Genomic DNA, 27,020 nt, shown 5'->3' with positions numbered 1-27,020 from the left:
AACTTGTCTGTTAAGGTTTCCAACACGGAGGCGTTTTTCCTGTCGCGACCCCTGCGGTCGGGTCCGGCCCGACATGCGACTCTGCCCGCACGTTCTTTCATTACAAAATGTCCGTTAACAATGGAATGTCCGAATAAACTCCTCATGCCGACTTCTTCTGAAAGTTCTCTGTTCTCTGATGACTTACTGGGTCAACAGAGCCTGAAATGTGGAAGTTTTCAACTTGAAACGGCGAGATGTTGCCGCCTCGAAGCGCAGATCGCCGTCAGGCGCCGTGGGCCGTCCTTAAAGCGACACTACCAGACCAAAATCTCTCATCAGCCGTTAAAATTTTTACCAAAAACCAGCTGAATTTATCGAATGGTGTCCATTCAGTTGTGCCCTACAGTTTTGAAAAAATTTTGATCAAACAAAGGAGCAGTCTCTGAGCCATTCCTAAACAATGAAAAAATCGACGAGAGGGTGGGCGACTCCTCACTCAAAGACTGCCCACAGGCGAATGATGTAACCGACAGGCGTGAAAAAACTCTCGCATGCCCACGAGGGTTCAAGCATGTCTGATGTAATCACACGTGATTCAAATCCATATGGTTTTTGAAAAAAATAATAAGGTCGGATACTTTCTAATAGACCTCGTGTATATATATATATATGTGTGTGTGTGTGTGTGTGTGTGTGTGTGTGTGTGTGTGTGTGTATGTACACCAAGTCAAGTGTGTTCAGCCATTCAATACTAAGAAACATCAGAAGCAGGTACACCTGTTAAAACAGGCAGGGTAGATGATTTCCATCAACAGGACTGGGGACCCCGTCCTTTTGATTCTTATTTCGTGACCAGTGTCATTCCTGTTAAAACTTGTCTCCCTCAGGAGCCTAGTGGATTAGTTTGCCTGGTCTGACTGTCTAAATAGTGAGTTGATCAATTTGCATGCCTTTTGGAAACCAACTAGTGCTTTTCCCTTCATGGACACTGCTGCTATGCTGAGTGATCTTCTGACTTTTGACCACCGGCCTGTATTCTGGACCTGCCTCTGATTAATTCCTCATGGACACATCTGCTACACTGACTGATTCACTCTGTGTGACTTTGGCCTGTTAAAGCACTGCGTTGAAAGAACTCTGGACTCACCATGCTGTCTGTTCTCTGCAGTGGGATCATCGGTACATCCAGATCCATTACATTTACTTAATGATTTTCTTCTCAGTATAGCTATATTTTATTCATTTAAATATTTAAATTTGCAATGCATTAGACAGTAGAATCAGTAATACCCCATCACACATAGTAAGAATGCGCTGGAACCAGGCCGACACTGCAAAAATGGCCATAATCCAGACGTAGTTGGGAGGGAACAAGGCATGTAGACTGTGGGTGGCTAATGTCCAGACTACCTCGTCCACACCTGCATGATCGCATCCAAAGAGTATTTAGACAGCAGTTACACAACAAAGACTGCTGTCAGAAGGTCATAAAAAGCACTGAAGACTGTCCGATGTCCAAATGTCTCGATGGCAAACACAGGACCAGAGTGGGAGGCAGCTCTGTGTTCCTGTCTTTGCAAAGTACCTGTCGGAACTGGACATTGGAGTACAACCAACGTATGGACTGGACTCAGGCCATATGTGTCAAAGCCGGCATTGGTACTGTCACTCACTCTCATGCAATCACATATTCGCTCGTCCTCTCTTTCGTCACTGACTTCACAGCAGTTGATTGCATGTGCATGTGTGTAGAACAGGTGATAAAAAGATCGCTCAGCTGTGTGTGTCTGTGTTCATAAAGGCTGAACAAGCTGCTGCATGTGCAAATTTATAATACGTTAAAATTTAAAAGTTAGCACAACAGCACATGGGCTAAGCTAAGCCAAGCTAAGCTAACCTCTACTAACTCACTCGGAAAGCCTCCGAAAGTCACAAAGTTCCTGTTGAAGTGCATTGTAAAAGTTGCAGTGCTTAAGCGACAGTCGTCGACAGGACCCAAAACAGCCAGAAGATAGTTTACCAAAATGTATTTCTTCTTAAGCAGAGTCAATAAAGTCCACCTGGGACCGCCATCAAACCTGGAAACAAGTGGGGGGAACCCCTCCTGTTCCTTTCTTCTTCTTGACTCTTCAAGCCTTTTGAGCAGTGATCCCACCTATAGGTGGAGGACCGCATTGCATCCTACTTACCTCCAAAAAGATAAAGCCCAATTCATAAATAGTTGACCAGCTTTCTTTTGTGAATAACTGACACTGATCAATTAAACTTATTGCACTTATATCACTTTTAAACATTAAGCTGGTACAATCCTGATTCCAGTGGAAAATAAAGTGTTAGTAACTAACTCCTTCACTTTAATAAATTGAGATAACACAACTCTAAATCGAATTAATTTGTATTCTGATTTATGACATTTGTCTAATTTTGCATTTTTACTCTTTTTGATTTTCCAAATTAATTCTTTGAACACTGAAGTAATCCTACAACCAAATTGGTTATTACCTAAAGCCAATATTTTAACTGAAACAATTCTACAACTGAATGAATAAAATATTTAATTTCTTAATCAAATTCATACGGAACCCGGGAGAGTTCACTTAAAGTGAGATTTTGTTTCTGGCCATGATAATTTGTGTGCATGTTTTCCTTTAATTGAGCCCACAAATTAATAAAACGTGCTCTCAAATTAATAAAAGGTGCACACGTTTTCCTGGCCGTGATAATTCGTGTGCACCTTTTCCTTTAATTGAGCCCTCAAATTAATAAAATGTGTGCACGTTTTCCTTTAATTGAGCCCTTAAATTAACAAAACGTGCGCACGTTTTCCTTTAATTGAGCTCTCAAATTATAATAAAACGCGCGCACGTCTTCCTTTCATTCAAAATGATATGACCTACATTGTCATCCTCACGACGGGGAGACGCTTCGCCCTCAGCATCCTTTTTAATATGCTTAAATTCCAGATGATGCCATGCTGGGTAACCAGAGTTCTTTATGTCCTTGTGCGCCCAAACCATGATGATATACCCTGACCAGATCCATTTCTAATGGGGAAATGTATTACACTGTCTCCTGGTTTGTTGGCTAATAGTCAACATTTATGTGTCAAGACAATATTGAGTACACGTTTTACAAATTGTGGCCACTTTTAAGTAGATCATGCCCTTGTTTTACTCAAACAATGCTTAAAACGTGCACACAATATCATAAAATGAGCGCACAATATACTAAAACGTTCGTGCAATATCATAAAATGAGCGCACAATATAATAAAACGTGCGCACAATATAATAATCATTTGTTGTTTCAATAGTTGTTATTCTTTGATAACCTCTTAACAAAGTAATAGCCTGACGCTTTTAAGGTTTGTCAAGTGTTTCAAATTTTTAAGAGAACTTCCAATCTGAACTTTTCAAAATAATAGCGAATTTACAGAAAAGCGACTTTCCTTTTCTGTACAATGCTGCTCTTAAAGTTTTTACTTTTAATCTAAATTCACAAAGACTTTTAATCTGGCTCCAACAAACATTCTAAAAGCTACCAGAACCCATTTTCAACAAACACCTTCCACCTCTGGGGTCAAGCATGCTGACCACGGAGCTGATTTCAGACTATCAGCCATCCTGTTGGTAAAGCCAGCCGACGCTGAAGTGGATGCTGAAGCCTTGGGATCACCTGGGGAGACCACTGAGTTAACCCCTGACCCAAGTGAGCATGCTCCAAAGAGCCTAACACATCAACAAAGGATGGACGCGTCATCCAAACCCCCTCGTCAACAGATCAGCTCAGTGACCCAGTTAAAGGTTCCAGAAAAAGGATTTTGTTGTCAATGGATGCAAAGTGGCTTCTTTTTAAACATATTCATGTGTTTGTTTAATAATTTTTCTTAATAATTGGCTACAAATTTCATCACTAAATTCTAATCAGATTTATTTACTTAAAGTCTTTAAGCTTTATCTCTCTACTTTCTTTCAACATCTCATGAGTAAGCAAATTGTTTCCATAAATGAACTTATTTAATCACTGTCCACTCAAAATGCCAGTAAACTGTTCATTTCTTGTTTATTTGTAAATAAAATGTAAATATTTCTGCTGTGGTTCATTTTGTGTTCAGAAGGAAATCCTTGGTCAATTGTATTGTAGAATTCAGACTTTCAAACCCGAGGCTGATTAATTAAAATTGAGACTGATTAGTTTGAGACTGATAAATTAATGAATGTTTAAATTAAAGTACCTATGCTTTAAATAGGTGGTGCCCTGAGGATGTATAAATAATTATTAAACCCTAAAATTGTTACTTATTTTGGTGACCCATTAAATGAGGTCTAGGCCAATCTAATTCAATTTGGGAGTTTAATAATATTTCACTACATATTTTGGTGCTCTCCGTGAGGCCAATAACACATTGCGAGGCTTAACTACTTGTTCACTACATTAAATTGATGCCCGTGTGAAGTGCCATTCATTCCAAATAATTAATGTAATTTCGTTACATTTTATTTTGGTATGCCCGTGGGCGATTTAGAGTTTCGCTACATATTTTATATTGGTGCCCCCTTGCAAGGCATGTAAATTCTCTATATCCTACAGAGTTAGATGGTGATCAAGTAATAATATGTATATTACAGTGGTGAGATCCATTCAGGTATGAGCCTCTGACGTGTGCAATGAAGCGCATGAGGCAGCAGTGGGGTGCACCTGCCTGTGGTGTCACAGATACTAATAAATACAAATAAATTATTAAAAAAATCATACATTGTGATTTACAGATTTTTTTTTTTAGATTATGTCTCTCACAGCGGACATAGTAGAGAAGCTTGAATCTTCGACTGGACTGGGTTGCTTGACGCGAGGACGTTTCGCTTCAAATCGCAGAAGCTTCCTCAGCTAAAATTCTTGCTCTGGAAGTCTGACTTCTGTCTGACTCTTGTAGAGAAGAAACTTCCTCTCTACAAGAGTACTTCTCTACTATGGAAACCACCTGGACAACTGAGAGCCTACACAGAAAAATCTCACAGTGGACATGCACCTAAGATGAAAATTTCAGACCCCCCACCCGGAAGCGAACATTTGCAAACATCAAACAAATGTTCATAGAATGTTTGTTTACTGTTCACCAAGTTTGCATGGAGGCGAAAATTTGTGAACATCAACTGAACATTCATAGAATGTTCATTTAATGTTCAGCAAGTTTGCGAACATTCATATAATGTTTGTGATGTTTGTCTAATGTTTGCATGGAAGCAAACATTAGACAAACATGTAAGGAAACATTTGCAAAAATCAATCAAATGTTTATAGAATGTATGCTTAATGTTCAGTGTGTTTGCGAACATTCACATAATGTTCATGGTGTATGTGCAAAGCTTGCCTCTAAATAAAAATATATATATTCTAAAATTTTGTAAAATTTCATATACAGCTAGGAAAACAATAAATATCATTTTGCCTACAGAAAGTTAATGTTGGACTCCATTTAAATCATGTATGCAAACATAGGTAGAATGAACAGGAAATAATTTAAGCACTCTACCATGGTAACCAATAATTTGTCTATTTATGATTTATTCAGGCCTATACTGAATATAGAATTTCAAGATTACTGTGATAAACTGACAGAAAACATGTCTTGGGCAACTTGCATAAACATGCAATCTGTTGAAATATTAATTTTTGCAAAATAATTTAAGTCACTAGATTGTCAGCTACCAAAAATATATTTTTTTTATGGAAACAGATTGCAATGCCAGCTTATTATAAGTCTTATTATAAGTATAAATTTTATAAAAGCATAATATCTTTAACATTTTTGTAAATAAGGAAAATATATAAAGGTATTAAAAATTGATTTACAAAATAATGTTTTCAACATGCATGAGCAGGAAACACTGACATTTAAATAAAACAGCTCATAGACAAATAATATTTTTTACAGGTCATAAGCGAACATTTGCGAGCAAATGTTCATAGAATGTTTGCTTATTGTTCAGCAAGTTTGAGAGCGTTCATGTAATGTTCGCGATGTTTGTGTGATGTTTGCATGGAAGCGAACATTTGCAAACGTACGTATCAAACGTTCATAGAGTGTTTGGTTGCCATAGCGGAGCGTTTTTTTTTTTTTTTGGCTGTGTTTTCATTTGGTTGCGTCATGATATAGCAGAGCCTTGATATGTGGTGATTTGCAGCGTATTTTTTGTTGTGTTTATATTTGGTTGTGTGGTGCAGAGATGTTTTTTTTTTTCTTTTTGTTGCATTTTTGTACGGCACCTCACTGCACAACTCAGGATTCTCTGGTCACAACAGCCTTAGGGTATGCAGAGGTAAAGTGCAGCCTTTATGTTTGGTTGTGTAATTTGCTGGGTGCTTTTTTTGTATTTTATTTTTTTATTGTGTTTATATGATCGTTATGTTTGGAAGCGAACATTTGCATGTATCAAACATTGAATGTTTGTCTATTTATTTGCCTTAATTTGCAGAGAATTTTTTGTGTGTTTGTTGGTTGTGTCATGGTAATTTGCAGAGCATTTTTTGTGTTTATATTTGGCTGTATTAATTTGTCGAGCGGTTTTTTTTTTCCTTCTTTTTTGTGTGTAATCAAGAAGTTTGTTGGTCGCACGCGACTCCCCGCAAGCCCAGTACCTTTAAAATCGCGCGTGATTTGCGCGAGATTTGAGACCTGAAGGGCACATGAGTACGGCCTTCGTTTCCCATCTCCATTTTGCGGTTTGGGAGCTTGGAGAGAGGTGCGCCGAATTTGTGAATTAAAATCTATCGCCATCAGGTAAGAAATATCTATTGCAACGCTTTCAAACATACTGCAAAAATTATCGGAACGTCGTGGTTATACGCTGGTCTCCATATTATACTTATTGTCGTTTTTACGTTATAACTGTGATGTTTTCTTTTTGAACTGATCTGATTGCGTCTTTCCATTGATTTACCGTCTTTAATTTCTTAAGAAACACACTTTGGACTTACATAACAATGAAAAAGCATGTATATGTTATGCTCACGACATAGCTGACCTGTCTAAAAGTTTGGATAGAGGTCTGTATTTAGCAACAACTTGTTTATCTGATCAATCCACGGCCTGGATGGCTTGGCACAAATCTTAATTATTATCGTCTCCAAAACAACATTAAACCATTGCCGCGAGTCATGCAGTTCGTGGCTTGTTAATAATAAATTTGAAGTTCGAATAATACTTGACATTTTACATTTATTATGCTGGAACGAAAAAAAAAAACGCAGTAGGCCTGAAAAAATCCCCAGATCGAGGCCTTCAATTCCAATTCGCCCTATTGATGTATCCCATAATCCCTTGCGTGTCAGAGAGTCGCTGCAGTCAAACATATAGAGAATCCACATGATGACAATTGTAGAATGTTATACTACAAAAATGTAATTTTTTTTCTGCTTTTTATTACGTTAATAAGAGACTGCTGCATGATACCCTGAAAACTTGCTAAGACAATTATAATGTATACTGAGGCCATCTTACAAAAACAAAAGCTAAACAATTAAATAGAAGTAATTATTGGAGTCTGGTTCACTCTGCTCCATTTTGTTACATTGTACCCCATTTCGTGATTAGTAGTCTCCATTTCATATTTTAGTATGGCCCAGACAGAATACCTGATGGTAGGGTGTAGGACCAGCTATAAAGACAGGGGATACAGAACTTCCAATGCATTCTAAACAGGAATAATAGACAAATATGACATTTATGTTGTAATGTTTGTAATATCAAAGTTCTTTTTTGCATGTTTCTGTCAAAATCTAAGTTAATATAATGTTGCACATTAATTGTTTTGTCTTTTTCAATATATTTTTGCATTAAAAAACAAAAAAAATATAACCCCAATTGTTTTATTTCAACAGAGCTGAACTTGTATTAATCGAGGAAAACGGACATCTGGGACACTGGTCACGTGATCTGAAGCGCACCCTAGTCACCATTTTAAAGTAAGTGAAAACAAAGGAAACCCCTTTGTCCTTTGTAGCATTTTCAGTGGTTCTGATCCAGTAAATGTGCTCGCTATATATATATATATATATATATATATATATATATATATATATATCTACAACTCGGAGCAGAATATAAATTTGAAAAGAGACCTTTAGATGTCTCTTTTGCGTAATATTGTTTTTATATGCCCATGTGAGTATTTTATCATTTACATGCTTTATTTATTATTTATTTATCCTTCCTCTCAATGTACATAACTTTTTATAACCAGAATTAAAATTTATAGGCATTCAGGAAATTGAAGTTCAAATAACGTTAGTGCACAGAAAGAGACTTTGTGAAAATAAGTTTGATTCAGTTGTGTTTTTGCATTGCCACAACTGTTTTATATTTTTGTGTGAATATTTAATTATTGATTGTAACTTTCATTACTGCCATAGGTTTTGCATGTGTAATTACTTCAAATTGTTTGTTTCCCCTTTACAAATGCGACCAATAATAATAATTTTTTGGGTTATTGTTTATTTTTCTTTTCAAAAGTAACCATGCCTGCTGTCATAAGAGCTGCCACATCAGTGATTCCATCCGACCAACCGGTTGAGCCTGAGCCAAACGCCATGATGGCAGTTCAGTCACACCAACAGCCCGATCAGTCTAAATCGGAAAGTAGTAGTGAATCCACAGGTTTGTATTTTGTTTAAATGAGATTGTACAGCGACTTACTTTTAATATTGAGTGTTTATTTTCTTTTGGCATAGAAACATCAGCTAGTCTTGACTGAGAACTGACACCTTCTGAACATGTGCCGGCAGTTGTGTGAAGACGCATGTCCTGCAGACAGCATCTGTTGACAAATTCTCTAAAGGATGCTCAAGATCAGGGGTGGGCAACTTGTTCCAGAAAGGGCCAAGAGGGTGCAGGTTTTCTTTGCAGCCACTGACTCCACCAGGTGATTTCATTGATTAATATCACTTTGAGCAGATTTAATCAGTGAAATCACCTGGTGGAGTCAGTGGCTGCAAAGAAAACCTGCACCCTAATGGCCCATTCTGGTCAACAAGTTGCCTACCCCTGCTCTAGAGTCTACAAGTTTTCATATAATGTACATTGAAAAAATTTGTATAGGTGTAATAAGTCTGGGGTGATAATACAGAGGTTTAGTGATTATGCATCTTGCACATTCTCTTGTCTAGCCAGTTAGTGGTTGTGTTTCCATATGTTTGTAATTTTCTTGGAAATGGTGATTATATATATGTCACTGCTTTTGTTTTTTGAAGCTTTGTCATCTGCAAGAAGACCTGCGGCTGAGCTTACGGCATGTCGTCATTTGGCAAGTGTTTCTGCTGCAGATGCACAGCTGTCTGAGATTCCTTGTGTTGAGTTGACGCCAACAGAAGGACTTGGCAGCATCATGCAGATGCTGGGCATATTGATGGTATGTTTAATTTACTCAAGTTTTACCTTTTTATATTATACAATTATAAAGGGAGCTGTGGTGGCCTAGCACTAATGCACTGGTCCCTGTGTCACAGTTTGAACTGTCCCCTTTTGTGTACTGCGCATGTGTCATTTCGGACAGTCAGCAGCAAATTAACAGAACATTGCCTTGTTTGTGCTTTAAACTGACTTTAGAATAAGAACAAGGTGAAAATCTGTGAATCACTGCTGGCGGTCTGAAATGACGTATGCAAAAGGAGACCGCTTTTTAACAACACTGAGTTCAAAGCTCATGTTGTGCTGTATGCGAACTAGGAGACTATGAAACACTGTGCACTCGGCACACCCTAACCCTTTTCCAGCTTGACTGTGTGTGTGTGTGTGTGTGTGTGAGCACTTCGTGGAGTAACACCGCTCTGCTTCACGTTGTGGTGTTTTAGACTCCGCCTCGTGCGTTCAAACCGTATAATGCATGGCTTCAAGTTGTTTAATCCTTATACCATGGTCCCACACAGTGAACTAACACACAAATACTTATTTAAGTTAACAGAACTTGATTAAAAATGCGTAAGTATTTGGGACTAGTTTATGCCAGTCTCAAGATATTTTCATCCTTGCCAACCGTTATCATCTTCTTTCCTGTCTTCAATCTTGTCCAGGTCGTCGGATGTTAAATCTTTATGCCGTTGCTTTTGCTGTTCTTCTTGTTTTAGTGCAGTAGATAACTGAAACAATCTTTCAAATGGTGATACAAGCACCAAATTTGGGACATGTATTCTTTAGACATTATTCTTTTGAGAAACCAGACTATCCACTTGATTGTTCAGTAGGCGGCCAAGTAGGGGTCAATGAAGAATTACAGAGGTCAAGATTTACAAATGCTCCAATCATATTGAAAAGTATACCATATTCATCTGATCATACAGATACCAAAAAGGTATCACTTAGTCTATCTTTGATTAAATGTCTTGACGTTATGGTGTGAAAACAGCATAAATGGTAACAAAGGTCAACCTCAGTTTGTACAGGGGGCCAAAATTAAAGTTGCTCCATCACTATTCACGTTTACCTGTTGGGAAAGTGTAGGAGCACGGACCCACAACAGGGGGCACAAATGAACGGACAATGGATAAAGCCAAATACAACCCTTTACTGTTGTGAAAATGCACAACAACAACCGATTACAATAGTGAATGAAGTCAAATACAAGATGTCATGTGGGCAGGCTCGAACATAGGAGACATCGGTCCGAAGTCGAACCGGAACCACACGATTTCCTCCGCCACCGAACCCCGGGAATACTGGAGCCGCCAAGTCCCGAACTCCCAGGTGACCACTGCCTCCGCGTGTCGGATCTGGTACTGCTGGCGAGGAGCAAACACAGTTAGAAGTGGGTGCGTGTGCACCCAGCAACACGTATGGTGGGAAAACACCTCCACCTCTCGTCGAAAAAAGGAACAGAATGAATACTGTCCAACTCACACAAGTAACAGATATTCCTGTCAACAAACACAGTCAGCTGAGAATATTACCTCCTTAGTAGAGCGATATCTCGGCAATGAGGTGGAGATGCCGTCTTGCTGATATACCTCTGTAGATCTGGTGATTGATGACAGCTGTCGTCGGTGATAAGTGACAGCTGTCACCCCGGCTGCTCCTGTGAGGCGGCAGCGCCCTCTGGTGCCTGGAGCCCGCACTCCAGGCAGGGCGCCCTCTGGTGGTGGTGGGCCAGCAGTACCTCCTCTTCAGCGGCCCACACAACAGGACCCCTCCCTCAACGGGCGCCTCCTGGCGCCCGACCGGGCTTGTCCGAGTGGCGGCGGTAGAAGTCGGCCAGGAGGGCCGGGTCCAGGATGAAGCTCTTCTTCACCCAGGAGCGTTCTTCGGGGCCGTACCCCTCCCAGTCCACCAAATACTGGAAGCCCCGGCCCATCCGTCGGACATCCAAAAGCCAGCGCACTGTCCAAGCCGGCTCGCCATCGATGATCCGGGCAGGAGGTGGTGTCGGACCCGAAGTGCAGAGGGGTGAGGTGTGATGCGGTTTAATCCTGGACACGTGGAACACGGGATGGATCCGCAGTGAGGCCGGAAGCTGAAGCCTCACTGCGGCAGGACTGATGACCTTGAGAATCTTAAATGGACCTATGTACCGTTCCTGTAATTTTGGGGAGGCCACTTGCAGTGGAATGTCCTTGGTTGACAACCACACTTCCTGCCCAGGACGATACGTAGGAGCCGGGGTCCGCTGCCGGTCTGCATGGGCCTTTGTCCTCATCCGGGCCCTCAGCAAAGCAGAACGGGCGGCACGCCACACCCGACGGCACTTCCGCAGGTGGGCCTGGACCGAGGGCACACCGACCTCTCCCTCAACCACCGGGAACAATGGGGGCTGATACCCCAGACACACCTCAAAAGGGGAGAGGCCGGTGGCGGACGACACTTGGCTGTTGTGGGCATACTCGATCCAGGCCAGATGGGTACTCCAGGCCGCCGGGTGCGCGGCTGTCACGCAACGCAGGGTCTGCTCCATCTCTTGATTGGCCCGTTCTGCTTGCCCGTTGGTTTGGGGATGATACCCGGATGAGAGACTGACCGTGGCCCCCAGTTCCCGGCAGAAGCTCCTCCAGACGTGCGAGGAGAACTGGGGACCGCGATCGGAGACAATATCTGTTGGAATCCCATGCAGCCGGACGACGTGGTGGACCAGGAGGTCCGCTGTCTCCTGGGCTGTTGGGAGCTTCGGGAGGGCCACGATGTGGGCCGCCTTGGAGAATCGGTCCACTATCGTGAGAATGGTGGTGTTGCCCTGGGACGGCGGGAGGCCCGTGACAAAATCCAGGCCGATGTGGGACCAGGGGCGATGAGGCACGGGCAGCGGCTGTAACAATCCCGAAGCCTTGCGATGGTCGGCCTTGCCCCTGGCGCAGGTGGTACAGGCCTGGATATACTCCCGGACGTCGGCCTCTAGGGACGCCCACCAGAAGCGCTGCCGGACAACTGCCACGGTTCTTCGCACCCCTGGATGACAGGAGAGCTTAGAGCCGTGACAGAAGTCCAGGACTGCAGCCCTAGCTTCTGGTGGGACGTAAAGTCTATTCTTCGGTCCAGTTCCGGGGTCCGGGCTTCGTGCCAGGGCCTCCCGGACGGTTCTCTCTACGTCCCAGGTGAGGGTGGCCATGATAGTGGACTCCGGGATGATGGGTTCCGGTGGATCCGACAACTCCGTTTTGACTTCGTCTTCATGTACCCGGGACAAAGCATCCGACCTCTGGTTTTTGGTCCCGGGACGGTAGGTGATCCGGAAGTCAAAACGGCCGAAGAACAGTGACCAGCGGGCTTGCCTGGGATTCAGCCGCTTGGCGGTCCTGATATACTCCAGGTTCCGGTGGTCAGTGAAAACCGTGAATGGCACGGACGTTCCCTCCAACAGATGTCTCCACTCTTCTAGAGCCTCTTTCACCGCAAGGAGTTCTCGATTGCCGACGTCATAGTTCCGTTCGGCCGGGGTTAACCTGCGGGAAAAATAGGCACACGGGTGAAGGACCTTATCGGTCTTCCCGCTCTGGGACAGCACAGCTCCTATCCCTGAGTCCGAGGCGTCCACTTCAACCACTAACTGGCGGCTAGGATCGGGCTGCACCAGAACGGGTGCAGACGAGAAGCGCCGTTTCAACTCCTTGAACGCGGCATCGCAACGATCCGACCAGGTGAAGGGGACTTTTGGTGAGGTCAGGGCTGTCAGGGGGCTAACTACCTGACTGTAGCCCTTAATGAACCTCCTGTAGAAATTAGCAAAGCCGAGGAACTGTTGCAGCTTCCTACGGCTTGTGGGTTGGGGCCAGTCTCTCACTGCCGCAACCTTGGCCGGATCAGGAGCGACGGAGTTGGAGGAGATGATACATCCCAGGAAGGACAAAGATGTGCGGTGGAACTCACACTTCTCGCCCTTCACAAACAGCCGGTTCTCCAACAACCGCTGCAGGACCTGACGTACATGTCGGACATGGGTCTCAGGATCCGGAGAAAAGATGAGTATATCGTCTAGATACACGAAGACGAATCGGTGCAGGAAGTCCCGCAAGACATCATTAACCAAAGCTTGGAACGTCGCGGGGGCGTTTGTAAGACCGAACGGCATGACCAGGTACTCAAAGTGACCTAAGGGGGTGTTAAATGCCGTCTTCCACTCGTCTCCCTTCCGGATCCGAACCAGGTGATACGCATTTCTAAGATCCAGTTTGGTGAATATTCGGGCTCCATGCAGGGGCGTGAACACCGAATCCAACAGGGGCAACGGGTATCGATTACGAACCGTGATTTCGTTCAGTCCCCTGTAATCAATGCATGGACGAAGTCCGCCATCTTTTTTACCCACAAAAAAGAAAGTTGCACCCATCGGGGAGGTGGAATTCCGGATCAACCCGGCGGCTAAAGAGTCCCGGATGTAGGTCTTCATTGATTCGCGCTCAGGCCGTGAGAGGTTGTACAGCCTGCTGGACGGGAACTCACCGCCTGGAACCAAATCAATGGCACAATCGTACGGACGGTGGGGGGGAAGGGTGAGCGCCAGATCCTTGCTGAACACATCCACAAGATCGTGGTACTCCACCTGCACCGTCCCTAGATTGGGTGGGACTCTGACATCCTCCTTAGCCTGGGAACCGGGAGGAACCGAGGAACCTAAACATACCCGATGGCAGGTCTCGCTCCACTGAACCACTACCCCGGACGGCCAATCGATCCGGGGATTGTGTTTTAACATCCAAGGGAACCCTAAAATCACACGGGAGGTAGTTGGAGTCACAAAAAACTCAATCTCCTCCTGGTGATTTCCTGACACCACCAGAGTTACTGGTGGTGTCCTGTGTGTGATTGGAGGGAGGAGGGAGCCATCTAGTGCCCGTACCTGCACAGGCGAGGTAAGAGCAACCAGAGGGAGCCCTATCTCCCTGGCCCATCTGCTGTCTAACAGATTCCCTTCAGAGCCCGTGTCCACCAGTGCTGGGGCCTTCAGGGTTAAATCCTCATAAAGGATTGTAACTGGGAGTCGTGTGGCAATGTGGGTGTGTCCCACGTGAATGTCTCAGCCCACCCCTAGCCCAGTTTCTAGGGGCGGGCGTTGGCGTTTAACCGCTCGGGGCAGTCTCTTACCTGATGCTCTATCGAGCCACAAACAAAACACGCTCCGCGGGCCAGCCTCCTCTGTCTATCTGGTGCCCTAAATGTGGCCCTGCTCGTGTCCATAGCTTCGTCAGCAGGGGGAGCTGTCACCACACGGAGCGCAGGGGCCGTGGAGCGTGGGGAGGGCGGAACGCGGTCGGAACTGGAAGGGAGAGGAACGACGCGTGCCCGGCCACGCCCTTCGTCTCGTTCCCGACGGCGTTCTTCTAACCGATTGTCTAATCGTATGACGAGATCGATTAGCCCATCTAAATCCCGCGGTTCGTCCTTAGCCACCAGGTGCTCCTTTAGAACCAGTGACAGTCCGTTTACAAAGGCGGCGCGGAGGGCAGTGCTATTCCAGCCGGACCTTGCAGCCGCGATGCGGAAGTCGACTGCATAGGCAGCTGCACTCCGGCGCCCCTGTCTCATTGACAGCATCACGGCTTAAGCGGTCTCACCTCTATTTGGGTGATCGAACACTGTTCTGAACTCCCTCACAAACCCATCATACACCTGAAGGAGCCGTGAATTCTGCTCCCAGAGTGCTGTAGCCCAAGCGCGTGCCTCACCACGAAGCAAATTTATGACATAAGCTACTTTACTAGCATCAGTCGCATACATAACGGGATGTTGTGCGAAGACGAGCGAACACTGCATAAGGAAATCAGCGCACGTCTCCACACAACCGTCGTACGGCTCTGGCGGGCTTATGTATGCTTCCGGGGATGGTGGGAGGGGTCGTTGAACGACCTGTGGAATGTCACTGTTACGCACAGGGTAGAAAGGAGGGAGAGCCGCAGCATCGCCCTGAGGGCGCGCTTCCACCTGTGCGGCGAGAGCCTCCACCCTGCGGTTAAGGAGGACGTTCTGCTCGGTCATTAAATCCATCCGAGCCGTGAAAGCGGTGACGATTCGCTGCAACTCACCGATCACTCCTCCTGCGGACGCCTGTGCGCCCTGTTCTTCCATTGGCCGTTCAACAGCCGGTTGACGCCCCTCGGGATCCATGACGTTGGCCGAGATATCCTGTTGGGAAAGTGTAGGAGCACGGACCCACAACAGGGGGCGCAAATGAACGGACAATGGATAAAGCCAAATACAACCCTTTACTGTTGTGAAAATGCACAACAACAACCGATTACAATAGTGAATGAAGTCAAATACAAGATGTCATGTGGGCAGGCTCGAAGATAGGAGACATCGGTCCGAAGTCGAACCGGAACCACACGATTTCCTCCGCCACCGAACCCCGGGAATACTGGAGCCGCCAAGTCCCGAACTCCCAGGTGACCACTGCCTCCGCGTGTCGGATCTGGTACTGCTGGCGAGGAGCAAACACAGTTAGAAGTGGGTGCGTGTGCACCCAGCAACACGTATGGTGGGAAAACACCTCCACCTCTCGTCGAAAAAAGGAACAGAATGAATACTGTCCAACTCACACAAGTAACAGATATTCCTGTCAACAAACACAGTCAGCTGAGAATATTACCTCCTTAGTAGAGCGATATCTCGGCAATGAGGTGGAGATGCCGTCTTGCTGATATACCTCTGTAGATCTGGTGATTGATGACAGCTGTCGTCGGTGATAAGTGACAGCTGTCACCCCGGCTGCTCCTGTGAGGCAGCAGCGCCCTCTGGTGCCTGGAGCCCGCACTCCAGGCAGGGCGCCCTCTGGTGGTGGTGGGCCAGCAGTACCTCCTCTTCAGCGGCCCACACAACATTACCACTATTTATTGTTTATCACTATTTACCAAAATTGGAGCTTGGAACTTTTGCCTCCCGTACAAACTGAAATTAAGCTTTGTCACAGTTTTTTGCTATTTTTGACCCATAACTTCGGAACATTCAGTCAAAGATAGTCCAAACTATATCTTTTGGAATCTTTATGGTTGGACGAATAATGTGGTATAGTTTTCAATATGATTGCAGCATCTTTTAATTTTGATCCCTGTGTAATTCTCATTGACCCCTACCTGACTGCCTATTGAAAAATCGAGTGGATACTCTGCTTTTTCAAAAGAGTAATGTGTAAGGACTATTTGTGTTGAATTTGGTGCTTGTATCACCATTTGAAAGATTCCCCTGTAAATATTCTCAAATCTGCTGCACTATTTGCTCTCCTCCTCTTCCCATTCCTCAAACATTTAATTTAGGCCAAAAATATTAAAATTCACTTGGAAATCCGTGTTTTATCACGTTTCTGTTATTCACCTGTCAAAACACAGCTGATCTGTGCCAAATGATTTGTGCGTTGCTGTGGTGCCGACCACAACGGAGTGATATTACACTGACTTAACTTGCTGAACTACGTGTGCGTATTCACAAAAATAATGCACGCCAGTTAGACATGTAATTCTCACTGACCATGGTGTGTGTGTGTGTGTGTATATATATATATATATATATATATATATATATATATATATATATATATATATATATATATATATATATATATATACATACACACACACACACACACACAAAACTGTATACTCTCTCTAGGGCAAAAAAAAAAGTGACCTGTCCCAACTAAAAACTGATTTTGTTGTAGATTGGGGGGGGGGGGGTGTCAATGGGAACTTCTGTATTAAGGTAGTAATATTTGTGTGCACATTTTATGTTCCAGGAGAAGCAGAATGACCTCATCTGCAAAGTTGATGCATTGCTCACATAAAGTGTCCGTTCCCGAACATACCAGGAGAGGGAACTTGAACTTGATGATGAGGATGCTACTGAGATGATTGTTAGAAGAATGTCCAGCTCTAATCCGGAAATGTGAGCTACAGCAAATTACAAGCAGTGCCTGGAAGTCTTGGGCCTTCCTGTAAAGTCACTTGAAGAAGTGAGTTAATACATTTTACATTTGTCTATCCTCTTCACTTAACAAAATTTTGTTTTATTTTTTTTAGAGTATATTATGAAACAACATGCTGTATTTATGGCATATACCACTTCTGAGTTTTCTCCATTGTGGTAGCTGATAACTACATAACTTGAGAAAATTCTGCAACCAGTATAAACAGCTTGATAAAAAATATAGGGCCTGTACAATAGGTTGTTGGGTTGAGAATACCAATTCTGACCATGCTGCTGAAATTGTATAGTATCTTAATAGTAAAATGTGTCTCATTTCTTATGAATAACAATGGCAATTTTCAACTTGCAGCTGAAGAGTGCCAATGAGAAACTTGATGGTGAGGACAAGGGAGCCAGGCGCCGAAGGAATGCCCTCATCAACGCTTTGACTGCATATGCCCCTGGAATTGGACATGGAAAGAATACTATAACCAGCATTGTCAGGGACTGCTTGTATGCTATAGCCCCAGTTTATCTCTGGCAGTGCTTCAGCAGTCAGGGAAAGTCGGGAACTGCCAAAGGCAGCCTTGCCAGGGATCTTCCACAAATGTATAGGGTTGTCATGGCAGCTGTAATAGCTATTACATCAATGGACAGCAACACTATAATTTCTACGATTAGTACCGTAATACGAAGCTGTCCCAACAGAGCAGAATCAATCAATCAATCAATTTTTTTTTTATATAGCGCCAAATCACAACAAACAGTTGCCCCAAGGCGCTTTATATTGTAAGGCAAGGCCATACAATAATGATGTAAAACCCCAACGGTCAAAACGACCCCCTGTGAGCAAGCACTTGGCTACAGTGGGAAGGAAAAACTCCCTTTTAACAGGAAGAAACCTCCAGCAGAACCAGGCTCAGGGAGGGGCAGTCTCCTGCTGGGACTGGTTGGGGCTGAGGGAGAGAACCAGGAAAAAGACATGCTGTGGAGGGGAGCAGAGATCGATCACTAATGATTAAATGCAGAGTGGTGCATACAGAGCAAAAAGAGAAAGAAACAGTGCATCATGGGAACCCCCCAGCAGTCTACGTCTATAGCAGCATAACTAAGGGATGGTTCAGGGTCACCTGATCCAGCCCTAACTATAAGCTTTAGCAAAAAGGAAAGTTTTAAGCCTAATCTTAAAAGTAGAGAGGGTGTCTGTCTCCCTGATCTGAATTGGGAGCTGGTTCCACAGGAGAGGAGCCTGAAAGCTGAAGGCTCTGCCTCCCATTCTACTCTTACAAACCCTAGGAACTACAAGTAAGCCTGCAGTCTGAGAGCGAAGCGCTCTATTGGGGTGATATGGTACTATGAGGTCCCTAATATAAGATGGGACCTGATTATTCAAAACCTTATAAGTAAGAAGAAGAATTTTAAATTCTATTCTAGAATTAACAGGAAGCCAATGAAGAGAGGCCAATATGGGTGAGATATGCTCTCTCCTTCTAGTCCCCGTCAGCACTCTAGCTGCAGCATTTTGAATTAACTGAAGGCTTTTTAGGGAACTTTTAGGACAACCTGATAATAATGAATTACAATAGTCCAGCCTAGAGGAAATAAATGCATGAATTAGTTTTTCAGCATCACTCTGAGACAAGACCTTTCTGATTTTAGAGATATTGCGTAAATGCAAAAAAGCAGTCCTACATATTTGTTTAATATGCGCTTTGAATGACATATCCTGATCAAAAATGACTCCAAGATTTCTCACAGTATTACTAGAGGTCAGGGTAATGCCATCCAGAGTAAGGATCTGGTTAGACACCATGTTTCTAAGATTTGTGGGGCCAAGTACAATAACTTCAGTTTTATCTGAGTTTAAAAGCAGGAAATTAGAGGTCATCCATGTCTTTATGTCTGTAAGACAATCCTGCAGTTTAGCTAATTGGTGTGTGTCGTCTGGCTTCATGGATAGATAAAGCTGGGTATCATCTGCGTAACAATGAAAATTTAAGCAATACCGTCTAATAATACTGCCTAAGGGAAGCATATATAAAGTGAATAAAATTGGTCCTAGCACAGAACCTTGTGGAATTCCATAATTAACTTTAGTCTGTGAAGAAGATTCCCCATTTACATGAACAAATTGTAATCTATTAGACAAATATGATTCAAACCACCGCAGCGCAGTGCCTTTAATACCTATGGCATGCTCTAATCTCTGTAATAAAATTTTATGGTCAACAGTATCAAAAGCAGCACTGAGGTCTAACAGAACAAGCACAGAGATGAGTCCACTGTCCGAGGCCATAAGAAGATCATTTGTAACCTTCACTAATGCTGTTTCTGTACTATGATGAATTCTAAAACCTGACTGAAACTCTTCAAATAGACCATTCCTCCGCAGATGATCAGTTAGCTGTTTTACAACTACCCTTTCAAGAATTTTTGAGAGAAAAGGAAGGTTGGAGATTGGCCTATAATTAGCTAAGATAGCTGGGTCAAGTGATGGCTTTTTAAGTAATGGTTTAATTACTGCCACCTTAAAAGCCTGTGGTACATAGCCAACTAACAAAGATAGATTGATCATATTTAAGATTGAAGCATTAAATAATGGTAGGGCTTCCTTGAGCAGCCTGGTAGGAATGGGGTCTAATAAACATGTTGATGGTTTGGATGAAGTAACTAATGAAAATAACTCAGACAGAACAATCGGAGAGAAAGAGTCTAACCAAATACCGGCATCACTGAAAGCAGCCAAAGATAACGATACGTCTTTGGGATGGTTATGAGTAATTTTTTCTCTAATAGTTAAAATTTTGTTAGCAAAGAAAGTCATGAACTCATTACTAGTTAAAGTTAATGGAATACTCAGCTCAATAGAGCTCTGACTCTTTGTCAGCCTGGCTACAGTGCTGAAAAGAAACCTGGGGTTGTTCTTATTTTCTTCAATTAGTGATGAGTAGAAAGATGTCCTAGCTTTACGGAGGGCTTTTTTATAGACCAACAGACTCTTTTTCCAGGCTAAGTGAAGATCTTCTAAATTAGTGAGACGCCATTTCCTCTCCAACTTCCGGGTTATCTGCTTTAAGCTACGAGTTTGAGAGTTATACCATGGAGTCAGACACTTCTGATTTAAAGCTCTCTTTTTCAGAGGAGCTACAGCATCCAAAGCTGTCTTCAATGAGGAAGAATCAAGGAAGTATAGACAGGACCATCCTGAACTTTTTCCTGACCAGAAAAAAGGAGAATAAAACAACTGAGGACACCATAATCCACCCAGCCATTGCCATCAGCTCTGTCAATGGTAGGCCTCTCTCCTCTGATGAGTACTCCAAGGAGGACATTCCGGCCTCATCTCCAGAGTGCTCTACCAGACAACAGCCTCTTTTTCCATTAATGAATCTTCAGAAGACACGTGGAGTTCTGTCTGCACCCGGGGTGTCGTCTTCTGAATCTGAAGAGGTACTGGAGGTGGATTATTTAGATGACTGTGATGACAGCCAATCAGAGTAGAGATGCACCATGACATCAGGTCATGGCAGAATCCACTTCCAAATTGCAGGGTGTCAGATCAGTGCCAAAACCACATAAAAAAAAAAAAAACACCATAGTGCCATACGTTACCATTTCCCTCGGTCGAGGAGCAGTTTCCTCACATGGAGATACGCCTTTGTTTTTTGTTTTTTCTTTCAGACTCCGTTAAAATGTGGTGAATGTCTCAATGTCACAGATAATATAATAAAGCATAATGCTCATTTCCATTGTGTTGTATCTGTTGTGTGGGCCGCCAGAAGAGGAGGTACTGCTGGCCCACCACCAGAGGGCGCCCTGTCTGGAGTGCGGGCTCCAGGCACCAGAGGGCGCAGCCGCCTCACAGGAGCAGCCAGGGTGACAGCTGTCACGCATCACCTGCAACAGCTGTTACCAATCATCTGATCGGCAGGAGTATATCAGCAGGACGACGTCTCCACCTCTTTGCCGAGATATCGTTTCTACCGAGAAGGTAACGTACTCAGCTAACTGTTTGACAGTGATCTTTGTGACTTTGTGCATTTCTCTGAGAGAACTTCCCAACGAGAGGTGGAGGTAGCTTACCTGCCGTTCGGATTCCTGGGTGCGAACGCGCCCTCCTTTAACTGTTCTTTATTCCTCGCCAGCAGTACCAGGTCCGACACACGGAGGCAGTGGCCACCTGGGAGTTCGGGACTTGGCGGCTCCAGTATTCCCGGGGTCTGGTGGCGGAGGAAACCGTGTGGTTCCGGTTCTACTTTGGAGAGGCGTCTCCTATCTTCGAGCCTGCCCACACGACACCTGTGTGAATTTGACTTTGTCCTTTATTGTAATCTGTTGTCCTTGTTGTGCATATTCACAACAGTAAAGTGTGTTATTTGACCTATTCCATTGTCCGTTCATTTGCGCCCCCTGTTGTGGGTCCGTGTACTTACACTTTCCAAACAGTATCTGACTGCCATACTATTTTCAACGTCTGTATGTAATAAAACTTGCAGTATTTTTTTTTTTTTCACTTTTTGTACTTTTTTCTTTCCCACTCTGGAAATATTGCTTGCAGTGTGTTATAACTTAAGTTTCTTGTCTGCATGAAAACATTTGGGGTGGTTTGTTTCATTTGATTTCCAAGTCATCGGAATAAAACACTGAATTTTGAAACATTCATAGTTTGTTTTACTTCACTTTTTGGTTTTCAATATGGAGAGTAAACCTTTCATACAATCAAATTGTAGGCCAATGCCTGCATGTAAATGTATAATGTTGGCATATATAACATACAAACATGAACAGCTGAAGCGGGACATGTCCCACTTCAGCTGAACATTACAGAAATTTTCATTGATTGCAATTAATGAAAATTTCTGTAATGTTCAGCTGAAGCGGGACATGTCCCACTTGCAATCAATGAAAATTTCTGGAATGTTCATATAACGTTCATATATGAACGTTATATGAACATTATACAAATGTCCACAAACATTATATGAACAGTTGAAGCAGGACATTCAATGAACATTTGTATAATGTTCATATAATGTTTGCATACAAAATGTTACATGAACATTATACAGATGTTCACTGAATGTTCTGCTTCAGCTGTTCATACAATGTTCATGTGCAAACATTACCTGTCCTCATTCTTTGTTCGTCTGACGTTCATGCAGTGTTCATGGCTTGTTTGCAAACGTTTGCATGCAAACGTTATATGAACATTCAAAAAACGTTTGGTTTCCGGGTGGGCCCTCCATGATTTCTAAGTGGGAGAACTTGCAAAACCACAGGGTGTTCAAATACTTATTTTCCTCACTGTAAGCACTTTATTCTGTGAATAGCCAGCATTGATTTTATTAACATCCTGGTGTAAATAAGGTATCACCCAAGGACACAATTTAGTACTAGAAATTAGGGGGGATAAAGTGCGAGGCCCGCAGGGCCGAAGCCCATAGGCCAGGGGTCTGGGGGCTGCTTTAGGCCCCCAGAAGCCAACATTTTCTAGATAAGCTCAAATGCATTCTGAGCATCCAGAACAGTAATTTTAATGTTTTGAGAAGACCATAAAGTGGACACCATTTGACTTATACAATTTGAAACTGTGGATATATAAGTACTTTATTCTGAGAATAGCCAGTATTAATTTTATTAACATCCTGGTGTAAATAAGGTATCACCACATGTGTAGAACTCAAAAAGAATGATAGGTTGAGTTTTCATTAAAAAACAACTGCAGTGTGGTAAAATGTATTCATAAATATGAAAGAACAGGCTCTTAATAATTATTAACTATCGCATATTGTATTTTTTTCTCAAGATTTGTTTTTGCATAAGTTTGAAAAAACAACAGATCATAAGTTTAGGATAAATTACTTATCATGAATTTAATTTTCGAAGTGGCACTAATGACAACACTCATACTGAACATAATTTCGCTTGCATAGACTGATTTTGTAGATCAATAATTGCAGATGGGCTTTCTGAGGTCCCAGATAGCTTTTCTGATTTCCTTTTCTAACTTTCAGAATTTAGTAAATTAGCATATGGTCCATTGATACTTATGTGTAGACACTAGTCCCTAGAGGCAACTATTTTTGGTTTCAAATCTGGGCAAATGCAGTCCCAGAAAATTCTGAATGTGACAAACAAGAAACAGGTGTTGTAAAAAAGTCAATGCTGCTAAAAATACAAACTTGCAGAAACAAAGATACTATTCTGACATGGTTTTGCACATAAAACTGACATATTGCACATAAGACTGGTATAGCATGTTTCAAGTACACACATATATGTCAGAAGGTGGGGGGGGGCATACCATATTCTGTCCCCCCTGGTTGAAAAGGTGGGGGGGGGACATGTTCCCCCTATCCCCCACCAAATTGCTCCCATGCTACCCACAATGCTCCCTGTGTTGACTGGCCAATCACGTTTTGCGCTTAATGATGATCATCAGCAAGCGACAGGCAGCCAGTCTGCTACAAACATACAACAGATGGACTCAAATGTTTGATTTTAGGGTTTACAAACGTTTTTGACCGTTAAACTTTGCTCACTTTACTAGCAAAAAAAAAAAAAAAAAAAAAAAAATGTTATCGGACTGAAAGTTCTCAGAACTAAATTTATCAGAAGATAATTGGTCCGATGATGGTTTTAAACTTATCTGAAAAGCTAATCCGATAGCAAAAACATTAGCTTCGATAATGCTGAACTGTGCCCACCCCTGCCTATATGTGACAGGGTCTAAAACGTCTCCATGCAGAAACCTCTTTTTTGTGTTGCTACAATCCCAAATCAGAAAATGTTGGAACAATATTTAAAAAGATGGAACGTACCTTTCACCTCATGAAATATTTGTATCATTAAACTCATAAACATTCATTATTTGTATACCATACATGCAAGTGGTTTCTGACTTGGGGCTGTGCCTATTTGGAACATGTCTTATGGCATTGTGTGAATATGCAGCAGATATGTTACAATATTAACGCTTACATACTCTTAATGTTTCATGTCTTCACAATATCTCCTGGAGCATTCTCACTCAGGCCAAAAATTCCCTCATAATAAGTGTCAATCCAGAATTTTGAATTACACATCAATTTGGAATGTATAAAGAGCCTATCTGACATTAATAAATGTATGTTTGTTTTTGTAGATGCATATCTTGTGTCTATGTGAGGGCGCCCTCTGTCCTCTGTATGACCTCTGTTCCTTATGTGTGTAACCAATAATCCACATTCCTTTTTTTTTTTGTTTACATCTTGTCATTGATTTTCCTGTATATATCAGCTTCAGTACAAGTTTTTATTTGAATTCTGTTTTAGTTGTGTGGTGTCTGACAATGTCACTCCCTGTTGCTGTGCACCATTCTCTTCAGTCAGCTTCCACACGAGTTGATGAGAGGTGTCCATGTGGAAAAGCGGTAGTGAAACATCTTCACAAATGCCCCTCCGGCTGGGAAGCCAGCTGTTGCTTGTGTCTATCATACTTCAACACACAACATAGATATTATTACCATGTTGGGGCAGGCTTGATACATGTGCACCATATATGATTACTCCTACGCTGTTTCACTGTTTCGATATTCACCCATAACCCCTCAAAGACCACCAGGTTCTCTCTCTGGGAATTTGGGTAAATGTGGTGGGAACAGAGAAAGTTCTCGTGACAGTGTCAAGGTTCCCCTTGAAATCTGAAACCACTGTCCCATAAAAAAAAAAAATACAAATATGACAATTACAGTTTCAAAGTTTCAAAATACCCTCAGACCAAATTTTTCCTTGATTTGCCCCCCCTCCCCGCACACACACACACACACACACACACACACACACACACACACACACACACACACACACACACACACACACACACACACACACACACACACACACACATCTTCAACTGCTTTGTCCAATTAAGTGTTGTGGGGGGCTGGAGCCTATCCCAGCAGTCATAGAGAGCGGGAGGCAGGGCACACCCTGAACAGGACCAGTCTGTCACAGGGCCACATATAGACAAACAAACACAGCCACACCCGCACGCACACATACGGACAATTTCAAATTTCCATTTCAACTAACCTGCATGTCTTTGGCTGAGGGGAAGCAGGAGCACCCAGAGAGAACCCATGCAAACACGGGGAGAACACGTAAACTCCACACAGAAGACCTATAATATCTAAGGTAGTTGAGAAGGTCGTGGCCATACAACTGAGAGACCATTTAAATTATGGTGACCACCCTCTGAATCCCCTTCAGTTCGGTTTCAGAGAACACCATTCCACTGAGACATTCCACCAAACATTAATTAATTATGAGTAATCCGTTGCTGGTGTTTCTTGTTGGTGCTTGTGGGGGTTGTATCTATTTTTCTATTTTCTATTTTTCTATTTTGTAGTATTTTGTACATTGTGACCTGCTGTTTCTTTCTTCTGCCCGGGGACAACAGATGAAAATTAGCTTGTAGCTAAATCTGGTCTGTGCAACACATTTATTGTGCAATGTCCTTGACAAATAAATAAATAAATAAATAAAGAAAGAAAGAAAGAAAGAAAGAAAGAAAGAAAGAAAGAAAGAAAGGCCACAGGTGGGAATCAAACCCATGACCTTCTCGCTGTGAGGCAACAGTGCTAACCACTAAGCCACCATGCTGCCTGATTTAACACACACTAAATCTAAATTCATGTGAAAAGATACAAGTCAAATTTGACCCAGAACAGCCTCATTGTTGGGCCTGTGGTAATGTGAACCACAATGGAAACACATTTTTGTGCTGTTTTGTGTTTTTCTCTGGTTTATCTAGTAACATTTATACATGTCAAAGTGCATATGTAAAACACATTCCACATATAAACATCTCAAACCAAGTCAAATGTACAAAATTTTAGAGCACCTGTATAAATTTTTAAATATTTAAATTTTGGGGTCAATTTAGGAAACCTTATCAAATTTCAGCCTGGAAGAATAACATTTAGGGCACTTTACTGCTTTAATATCAGTGGTGTTGGCTAAGTGATTAAGTGCACTTGTTTCCAGCACAGAATGTTGCTGGTTCAAGGCCACTCTGCCCATTTTCTAAGCAATCTGCAGTTGGGTCAGGTAGGTCCTCCTTGAATCTATTATAGTGACTCTGCATAAAAAGCAAGGGACCCTTTTTAACACTCTGGGGCCGTCGCCGTCATATACGACGGCTAAGACCAAGCTTTACTAAATTATAAATAACTTTTGAATGATATGAGATAGAAACTTACTCTTTTTTTGCTGAAAAGTTAACTCCGCGGACTTTCGAGCCAGCCATCGGCCATCTTTGTACTCCTAATAGAAGCTGTGTGATGACATGCGCAATGTGAATGTCCAATCGGAATTGGTTCACTGTCACATGGTTTTCAAAAATCCAATCGTAGGGCAGATTTACCTCATGTGAAAAGCCAAAGATCATTTTCAGGAGTGATGTGTTACTAGTTGGCCCGTTTGAATAGCCCCCTAGTACTCCAGTGAGTACATACTCAGTGCACCCTGCGCCATTACGCACAGCGATCAGTGAAAGCAGGGGTAGACAGAGAGCCTCTGATGACAATCTCACGTGCTCAAACAAAGAGTGTGTAACTATCAGGATTGCTCCACTAGTTTGCATGTAAATGTTACTGGATAACTTTGTTGCTTTCTCTGCATAAAGC

General features: G+C 42.8%; 1 long non-coding RNA gene across 2 annotated transcripts; it reads left to right on the top strand.

The window, feature by feature from the left end:
- The first annotated feature begins 3,109 nt into the window (after positions 1-3,109).
- Positions 3,110-25,896, top strand: LOC117511591. 2 transcript variants are annotated; one of them, XR_004560983.1, is made up of 3 exons: positions 3,110-3,120; positions 8,622-8,626; positions 25,742-25,896. It is a non-coding gene; the product is annotated as an uncharacterized LOC117511591 (long non-coding RNA). The 2 variants fall into 2 exon arrangements; XR_004560982.1 differs by lacking the exons at positions 3,110-3,120; positions 8,622-8,626 and adding exons at positions 7,513-7,524; positions 21,422-21,427.
- Positions 25,897-27,020: the final 1,124 nt, after the last annotated feature.

Source organism: Thalassophryne amazonica, chromosome 6, assembly GCF_902500255.1.
Source record: "Thalassophryne amazonica chromosome 6, fThaAma1.1, whole genome shotgun sequence".
Classification (NCBI taxonomy): domain Eukaryota; kingdom Metazoa; phylum Chordata; class Actinopteri; order Batrachoidiformes; family Batrachoididae; genus Thalassophryne; species Thalassophryne amazonica.
This window is presented reverse-complemented; position numbering and strand designations above follow the sequence as displayed.